Below are 10,372 nucleotides of genomic sequence, written 5' to 3'. Positions count from 1 at the left end.
AAAGACGAGCTCAAATCTCTTGTAGCGTGGGTTGACAAGCTGACATCACTGTTTGAGGCTTGGGTAGGCAATCAAGGAGTAATAACTAGTCGGAATGAGAATGCTAGTTGCCAGGCAACACAAGCCGCACCCTGTACTGTCAGGGTTGATTCCCCACCCGTACAAAAATCAATCCCCACTATTGCCCCAAACCAGGCCAATCAGGGCTCCACAAATGTAAGTAGTGCTAAACCAACTATGCGGCCAGCACATGACAACAGGCCGTGCCACAGGCACAGCCAGCGGGAGGGGCAGGGGTCTGTCCGATGTATAGAAGCAAGTGAAGAATGGCCAGTCCTGCCATGCATTAATCTTCCACCCACCTCAACCGCATATGTTATTGTTCTAAATGGCGTACCAGAGCTTACGAGGGGGCAAAGAGAATCACACTATGAATTAAAAAACAAATGCATGATTTGGCTGGTGAAATAGAGGCAATTTTCTTATAAAGATGCGGGTGAGATGCTCCTGACATGCAGAGTTGGTTGGGTGAGTCGGAGATCAAGAGATGTACAGGGGGATTGTATTGTGATCAACTTCAGAAATCCATCGGTTGTCCATGCCTTTTTAGGTAGGAACGATCATAGCCAGGATGGGGGCATAAGATTTCTTCCGCTGGGCTATTTCAAACCCATGGGAAGAGCTCCACTAACTAGATGGCAGAATGGATGAGAGGAGGGGACTTGGAATCAGAAATATCAGTCTGTTAATCTAGAACAGGAACAGCCCAGACAGCTACTTTTTAACATTATACTACGAAATAGATATGGGGCCCTAGAGTCAGTCGACTAACTTGTACCTGAATGGCACTAGTTAGAGAAAATCCGACAGGGGGAGATTCCTCAACAGTCATGTCACCTATATAGGTTGGGGTCCATGGCAAGGTGTGCGCTGCTGAAATGAACGGAGTTGACAGGAACCATAGGGCCACAACAAGCAGACCTCTGCTAAACCTACCTAATGAGATTGTGCAGGCCTCCGACTCAACCATAGTGGAGACCCCACAATCGTCACCCCCCACATTTGATAACAGCGCTGCTAACATTGGACCTATGAGTCTGGGGGGAAAAGGACCAACCTTCTTCAGGAAGTGACTGGTTCAACATTGATGACTGGCCAATTTACTAGCATAGATAATTGTTCTGGCCCACCCAGGTTGCGGGTATAATTGGAACATAGCCGGACTTGTTTCCAAAATGGACAACCCTGAATGGGGGGTATTCGTAGAACAACACATGAAGTTTGCATGTTCCAAGAAACCTGGGCTAGGGTGGACACCTTCAGATTACACTAGGCATCGTTCAGTGTAGCTGCCACGCCGGGGGGGGGGGGAAGGGAAGGCCTTCATGTGGGCTTTGCACTTGGGTCGGTGTGCACTTGGGCTGTGTAGCAAAACAATTGGAGACATTCTCAAATGACATCCTATGCATTTTTCTAACTTTTCCATCAAGGATTAAAATTGCCCTAGTCAATGTCTACTTCAGACCGGTTAGCTATATCCAAGAGTCAAGGACTCTCGATAAGCTAACAACTTTTTGTCTACCATCTCTGACAACTTTCTGGTGATTCTTGGCGGCGACTTCAATTGCCAGTTCGAGCCTCTGGATAGCTTGAACGGAGGCAACCCGAGTGAAGAAGACCTACACTGGGCTATCCCAGAGACTAACATTCCGCCAGCTAGGGCCTGGACCCCATTGGTGCTCCAGATGAATTCCCTCACACTGAAACATTTGTTAATGGCATGCAATGGCTGAACAAAATCGGACGCACCGGGGAATTACACCTTTAACAGAATAGGGCATGCTTCTGTTTTAGACTATATCTTGATAGATATCAAATCCTGACATAGGGTAATAGATTTTAATAGTGTGCCCCGTCACAATAGCGACCAGAATGCCCTGATACTAGAGATGGTCACACCATGCCCTGAGAGCGCATTCAGCCCAGAATCCCCAGCTGATGATAGATTAATTCTCACTAACTGTAGCAAGAGAGTCTGATGGGTGGACATATGCCAAACCCTAGAAAAATTGTCCTCCTTATTTCAAACTATCATTCCGATGCTTATGATTGCAAAGCAATCTGTTTTGGCTAACGGCACCACAAACGCACTCATGAAAGTGGCTGAGAATCACATAACACTAATAACCCCTAAGGCCAATTTCTTTCACCCTAATAAAAGAATAAGGGAACATAAAAATCTCGACACCCTTGGTTCAGCGAAAGCTGTAGTATGGCCAAATCAGCTCTGATCTCTGCCATTAAGGCCAAGGATATGCTGTTAATTAAAGAAAAAAGGACGGCCTACAGAAGTAAGATGGATGAGGCTAAAAAAGGGTGGGAATGTGACAAGTGGGACACCCTGAGAAGTTCCCTATGTACTCATGATATTAAGACTTTCTGGAACGTGGTAAACACTGGTTCTTCTGAAGGCAAACAGTCGATAGAAACCAATATAGGGGCAGATGTGTGGAAGGCTCATTTTGAGTCCCTCTACTCAAGGGTAGAGACAGGGGATGGTGCAACAGGTAATGAGTCTCCCCCCCACAGGCCAACTGCATTGAGGCACACGTGATAACCTCTAAGGAGATAGCAGATGCCCCTGTGATAACTTTCAAAGAGATAACTGCTGCCCTGAGCAAAGTAGCACCATCTAAAGCTCCAAGACTTGATAAAATTCCCGGGGACTTCTACCACAGTGAACCTACCATCTAGGCCCCCTATCTGTGGACCCTGTTCAATACCATCCTGCAAGGAATGACGATTCCTGCTACTTGGGAAGGGATAGAAATTGTACCAGTTTATAAAAAAGGTTCACCACTCCTCCCTACAAACTATAGAACGGTAAGCCTCATCGATATCAGCCAAAAAATATTCGCTTGAATGCTGTTGGGTCGACTCCAAAGCTGGATGGAGGAGCACAACGTCCTCAGCCCATTTCAAGCCGGGTTTAGAGAAAAGATGTCTACATTAGATCAAATTTTCAGGCTCCAATTACTACACTGGAAAACTGTGTGTGTAGAGGGTGGTAGTCTCTACTTAATATTTGTGGACCTAAAATGCGCTTTTCACCTGGTGCAGAGAGACGAATTGTGGCCAACCCTTCTGGACCTGAGAGCTCCAGTTTACCTTTGCCAACTCCTGAAATGACTACACAAAGGTAATTTTGCCCAAATTAGGTTTGGAAAATACGGAAAACTTACAAAGCCCATACCCGTAGACAGAGGTGTTTGTCAGGGCTGTGCCTTGCCCCAACTCTTTTTTGTCTTTTCATAAATAGATTAGTCGAGGCTTTAACTGCAGGGTAGGACATAGATGCCCCCAAGCTTGTGAGCCGCAAAGTACCAGCCATGATGTTCGCTGATGACACCATCTTACTTTCAAAAACACCCATGGATATACAGATACATATATTCCGGAAAGGTGAAGTGGATGCAGTGGTGGTCGGTCCAGTGGAGTTCGGTGGTGTGGCTGAAGGTGACGTGGGGGCTTGCGGAGAAGATGGGATCAAGCGTGTGGGCGGCAGAGTGGGTGGGTGATGTAAACGAGCTGTCTGAGTCCGAGGTTGGCGAGGTTGTCAATCAGGGTGGTGGAGTTGGTGTCATTGTTGTTCTCGAGGTGGAAGTTTAGCTCACCGAGGAGGATGTAGTCAGTGGAAACAAGGGCGTGCATGCTGATGACGTCGGCGATGGAATCAGTGAACTGAGGCCGGGGTCCGGGGGGTCTGTAGTAGGGGTGGGCGGAATTTGCGAAATTCACTTTCGCAAATTATCGCGAAAATGTTAAAAATCTCCGCAAACACGCGGAAATATCGCGAAGATGCGTAAGTTTTTTTCCTGCCCGTTCGCGGTATTTTCTGCGTGGTCGCGGCTCGCCAACTTACCCATGCGGTTGCTCGCGGGCGCGGCCATCTTGTTTTCACTTGTCTCGCGGTGCAAGATCGCAAGAAGAAAGACGTGATTGCGCGACGCATGATGTTACTGCGGGCGCGAACTGTCGCGAGACAGCGCAAATGGCTACCAACAATCCAACATCTCGTGGAGAACGCGACCGGATCGGGAAAACTTGTCGGCGAACGCGGGCATTCAGGTAAGGCGATCGCGCGCACGTGAGAATGTATTATTTTACAGCGCGAGCAAGAAACAAATTATCGCTAAGCTGCGGAATGCGGAAATTTTGACATTTTCGCGCTTTCCGCGGAACGCGATAATGCCAAATTATCGCAATTTCCGCGAACGGAACCGAATTTTGGCCCAGGCCTAGTCTGTAGACGAGAGTTCCTCTGAGGGTGGTGTTCAGATCAGTGTTGATCTGGAAGTGCAGGTGTTCGGCGGTGCTGAGTGTGTCAAAGGTGCTGGTCGAGACCCTGAGGATGTTCTTGTGGATGATGGCGATTTTACCTCCTACTCCGTTGGTGCGGTCCCTGCATGTGATCTTGTAGCTGTCCGGGATGGCCATGGCGATATTGGGTGCCGAGGAGGCGTTCATCCAGGTCTCTGTCAGGAAGGCGATGTCCGGGGAGGATATGTCGAGCAGGTCCCAGAGTTCGACGGCGTGTTTGTATGCGGAGCGGCTTTTCAGTAGGATGCATCGGAGGTGGCTGCGTCTTGTCACGGTGGGTGGTTTGGCGGCTCGGAGGCTGGTGAAGCTGCAGCTCCAGCAGGAGAAGGGTCCTTTGGTGTGCTTCGTGGCGGCCTGGAAGCAGGTGTGCGGTCGTACGGTGTTGAGTGTGTGGAGGGTGTTGGCGTCGTAGCGGCATCGGGTGTCATGGCGCTCACAGGGGCCAGGTGGTCTAGTGCTGGGCGCGGTCCAGGCGCAGCCAGGTGCTGATGGGCTTGCCTTAGGCACGCCTTTGGCACGCCAGCGTCCGCCATATAAGGGGAGGTGGGAGGGAGGAGCAGCTGGGAGGCGGGGGCAGGGCGGCGAATGGGTGAGCAGGGGGGCGGGGCTGCAGGGGACGCAGCAGCGGGAAAAACGGGAGTTAGAACGGGCGGCAAAAAAGAGGGGCACAGTACAGTACAGGAGAAATAAGGGGCAAAACAGAATAAACACACAATACCAGAATCAAATAAGGGGCAAAAACAGAATAAAACACACAATACCAGAATCCAATAAGGGCCAAAAACAGAATAAAACCACAATAACAGAATCAACAGAATACAGCACAATTACAGAAGGCAAATCACAGCAAGGCAGACAGCCAGAAAGGGGGCAGAGCGAGCGCAAGGACCTACAGCTTACCACTGGCCACCAGGGATGAGGCACAGGTGGAGGCCTGCGGGTGGAGGCAGGCCTCGAACTTCTGGCAATCGGCAGTGGCGGGCTCACGGGGACACGGACACACAGGTGGTGCTGTACGGCGTGGGGAGCAACCTGCCTGAGAAAACAGGGTCAAGGGTCGCTCTCCTCACTGCGCAGTGGCCGCCATATAAGTGGAGGTGGGAAGGAGGAGCAGCTGGGAGGCGGGAGCGTGCCAGCAAATGGGCGAGCAGTGGGGCGGGGCCGCAGGGGACGCAGCGGTGGGAAAAACGGGAGTTAGAACGGGCGGAAACAACAGAGGGGCACAGTACAGGAAAAATAAGAGGCAAAACAGAATAAAAACACAATACCAGAATCAAATAAGGGGCAAAAACAGAATAAAAACACAATACCAGAATCAAATAAGGGGCAAAAACAGAATAAAAAAACAATAACAGAATCAACAGAATACGGCACAATTATAGAAGGCAAATCACAGCAAGGCAGACAGCCAACAAGGGGGCAGAGCGAGTGCACAGGACCTACGGCTTACCACTGGCCACCAGGGATGAGGCGCAGGTGGTAGCATGCGGGTGGAGGCGGGCCTCGAACTTCTGGCAATTGGCAGTGGCGGGCTCACGGGGACACGGACACACAGGTGGTGCTGTGCGGCATGGGGAGCGACCTGCCTGAGAAAACAGGTGGTGCATCAAGGGCGAGGGCATGGCCCCCTTCAAGATAACTAGGAGAACCAGGCTAAGCTATCTCCTCTCACCTATTCTATTTGCCGTCGTGATGGAGCCCTTAGCGGCACATTTACGCCAGCAGGACCTAAATGCTAACATATCCCCGGTGATTCATGAGGTCATCATTTTGGTGGCTTCACTGGTATCCATATAAACTGCCTAAAATCGGTTATTTACCACTTCACAATTGTGACAGGCCGTTTCACTCCTGATTACCCCCTAAAATGGGCAGAAGGCCCGATTTGCTACCTAGGTATATGGATCAGTCGAGATATTGATGAGATATGGAGAACTAGCTACAGCACAACGATGACATGGTTCTAAAACCGTGTGCCTGACTGGACTTGTCTACCACTCTCCATGGTTGGGAGAATGGCTATCGCTAAGATGTTTATCCTTCCAAAATTCCTGTAATTATTTATTAATATTCCCATAACCCATCCTACACATTTAAAAAAACAAAAAACTACACACACAACTTGTGACACTGACCTTGGCTGGCAAGCAAACCAGGGTCTCCTGGGAAACGCTGACCCTCCCCTTTCAGCAGGGCAGCCCGGACATGGAACTTCATTACAATTGCGCACAAATAAGATATACGCATTTTTTGATACGCCCCCCTTTCAACAACATTTGGCCATCGAGTCAGCCACTGCAGCCCCTTGCCCATAAAACAGCAAGTTATACCTGCCAGTCCATTGCCCTTGGGCTGTATTAGATACTGTTACTTGTACAACTTGGGTGTGATATAGGCTGCTCATTCATGCCAGCTTAAACACTCTATATTCACCAACTACTCACCTGAGTTAGCACTCGCAACTCCGGGGAACAGATGATGAAGTATGCCCCCAACTGACCTGGTTATGTCTCTCAGAGACGCAACACATAACTACTCTCCCATTGCATACTCCGCTTGATGTCTTCATATACTTCAGATTTTGGGGTGCGCGCCGAGCCTTGCATAATACGTTTCCTGCTGCCCCGTCAAGCATAAGAAGGCACCCATATGTAGCCCCAGAGCATACTCCAGTCGGGAAGCTTTGCTTGATTCCCCCCCTCTCTGCAACACAGTACCAATATTGCTGCTGGCTGACTAGGGCACTCGCCTCCAATTACAAACTACGCTTAATCCACATTAAATTTCTTCATCAGAATTACTCCTGCACACATGGCTAAGGTGCCGAGGAAGATGGCCGCCGCTCTCGAGAGCTCCGCTGACGCGTAGCGCGACGGAGATTCTCCAGGCTCTATTTCCTGACGCGCGACCTCCTAAGTTGCGGATATATCTGCCGGAGCTCCTGCTGCTTATAATGTATCACTTGCAGCTTGCGGGGTGAGCGTTTTTTGACCTTTTTTTTCTTCGTTCTACTTCAGCGGGGTCCGCGAGTGAAACACAGCTGCCATTTTGATTTATTTTCGTCCTCTATGTCACTCATGGACAGTGCTATCTCGCCCACATAACTCTCCATTTGCTTTTTGCCGACCAAATAACATGCTTGCCTGGGTAATGATTCTTCGCGTCTCCACAGTGACTGTTCATTTTTAAATCGTATTTTTGCCTATGTACTTGCCTCTGCCTGCTTTTTATATATTTTGAGGAGGTGAATTGCCAACATGTTTTCCTGAGAATTACATATGCATTTCCTTCAGTGACCTCAGGCTTTCACATCTTATCTACTCATGTAACTGTTTGGACTATTTCCCCTATTTTGAACTAGTGAATAATAATACAGTTACCACTCGCCATTTTGTGCTCTGCAATCTGATTCTTTACCTCCTCTTTTCTTAAAATGGCAACGTTTCGCGCTGCTCGGAGTGGTTTTCATCAAATAAATTCAAATAATGGGTCACAGGAAGACATTAACCCATTTAGTGTCCTATCAGATAATGTGGAAGAAGCAACAATGGATACTTCTACGACAAAAGGTTCTTCCTCGCAAAATTCACGCTCAAGCAATAAAAATACTTCCAAAATTCCTTCCACATCTGCCTCTACCCCGGGTAAAAGAGTGAAAACTAATCCTCCTTAGCCCACTACTTCCTCTTCCACTATTTCTATGGAACTATAACTTGATGAAATCCGTTCTCTTAAACCATATATGGCAGAGACGAATTTGCGTCTTTAAAACTTGGAGTATAATCGGTCACATACTGCACAAAAAGTTGACGAATTAGAAAGGAAAGTCGCTTCTATTCAGGTAATTACTGACCAAGTCCCCTGCTTACATAGAGAAATACAGAACCTTAAGCTACAAGTGGAAAATTTGGAAAACCGCAGCAGACGCAATAATCTGCGTATTTACGGACTGGCGGAAGGTCTTGAAGGGTCTAACCCTATAACCTTTTTTGCCCACTCTTCTTGGACTTCCAACTTCTCCAGCTTTGAATATTCAGCGAGTCCATCGTCTAGGCCAAATCTCCCGTTCATTTGCTACTTCTTCCTCTTCATTGAAACCTAGAGGGGTAATTTTGTACTTTCTGGAATATACGGATCTCCTTAAAGTTCTTCAAGCAGCTAAACAGAAAGGGAAGATCACATGGAATGGTTCAACCCTCTTCTTTGCACAGGATTACGCCAAGTTTACTGCGGATTGTCGAAAGAAGTTTCTGGAGATGAGGCCTGCTCTCAGATCCTTGAATGCTCGTTATGGCTTATTCCATCCATGTCTCTTCAAAGTGACTTATAATAATAAAACATTGTCCTATGAAGATCCAGCACTTCTTCAACAATTCCTAGATACTTGTAGAGCTGATTCTATGGACACCCCTCGAGTTTAATTGTTTTTTGTGGCAAAAGCATTGTTGGTCACTGTTTTTTCTCTGATTCTCATCCCAATTGTTTTCTGTTTTTTGTCAAGTTATGTGCTTTGTTCATCACTTTTATTATTTGTCTGATTTTTTCAGATCTGGTTTTGTGCTTCTTTGAATTGTATCCTCTTCGTTTGTGCCTGGGGATTGTCTCTCTCTGCTGCGTCTCCGTGGAGGACTCGGTCTGGTGTGCTACCTTCCTCATGTGGTTCCATCCACCCCATTCTCAACGTTTTTATGTGATATGTCCCTTTGATTTTATTTTTCAATGTCAATGGTTTGTTTTGTATTGTTTCTTTGTACTGTCTTTTGTCTTCTCCTTTTCTTTCTGTTTATCCCTGTCCTTTTCCCTTCACCCTTCTTCTTTCCTTCCCTCTCTCTTTGAAACTATCTTCTTCAAATTTGCTTTCTCTCCTTTCTTGATCTCATTTCTCTTTTTTACTCTCTCATCAACTGCTTTTATTTCTTTCTTTAAACAACAAGTTTACTATTCCATTACTGTTATAATAAGTGTGCATGTTCTTTTTAAAGGATTTCCTTTAGAGTTGTAACTTGGAACGTTAAAGGAGTTAACAATCCCATTAAAAGACAACGTGTGTTAACTCATTTAGCTAGATTGAATACTGATATTGCTTTAATTCAAGAAACTCACCTGTCAGATGTTGAAGCAACTAAACTGAAAAGAAGTTGGGTGGGTCATGTTTTTTCTTCCCCAAGTTTAGGGAAGAAAAATGGGACATCTATTCTATGCCATAAAAAACATCAGTTTTCAGTTGTTCATCAGGATAATGACCTGGAAGGTCGCTGGGTAATTGTTAAATTGCTTATTGATCAAATACCTCTAGTTCTCTTTAATGTTTATGCACCTGTTCATATTGATAATACGTTTTAGTCTCAGATATCTGATAAACTTCTTATGTTTGATGACGTCTATATTATTTTTGGAGGTGATTGTAATCAGGTTTTTGACCCCATTTTAGATAGACATTCCTCTTTAAAATTTTCCAACTCTAAGATGCATACACAATTTACTTCTGCCATACGTTGTAAAGCTCTAATTGACATTTGGAGGCTTTGGAATCCAGATACCCAGGAATATAGTTTCTATTCTCCCCCTCATCATTCACAATCCCGAATTGATTATCTTTTCCTCAGTAAACCTTTATCTCAACTTGTTTCTCACGCTGAGATTGCTTCTATTTTGATATCGGATCATGCCCCAGTTTTTGTGGATTTTGATCTGATACCCTTTTCCCCTCATGCTGGTAGGTGGCGTTTTAATAACGCATTATTAGCAGATCCTAACTTCACAAGCCAATTCACCTCCTTTGCTTCTGAATTTTTTCCTCTTAACTCCACCCCAGACTCTTCTCCAGTAATGATTTGGGACTCTTTCAAAGCTGCAGCTAGAGGTTTGATCATAAATTTTGTTTCACGAAAAAAAAGTTCTTTGAAGCCAAAAATGCTCAGTTATTAGCTAAGATTAAACAACTTGAATATTGTTATTATCGCTCCAACTCTGAAGTTTTGTTAAAAAATCT

The sequence above is a fragment of the Triturus cristatus genome, chromosome 6 (genome assembly GCF_964204655.1).
Source record: "Triturus cristatus chromosome 6, aTriCri1.1, whole genome shotgun sequence".
NCBI classification, from domain to species: Eukaryota; Metazoa; Chordata; class Amphibia; order Caudata; family Salamandridae; genus Triturus; species Triturus cristatus.
Note: the sequence above shows the minus strand (reverse complement) of the source record.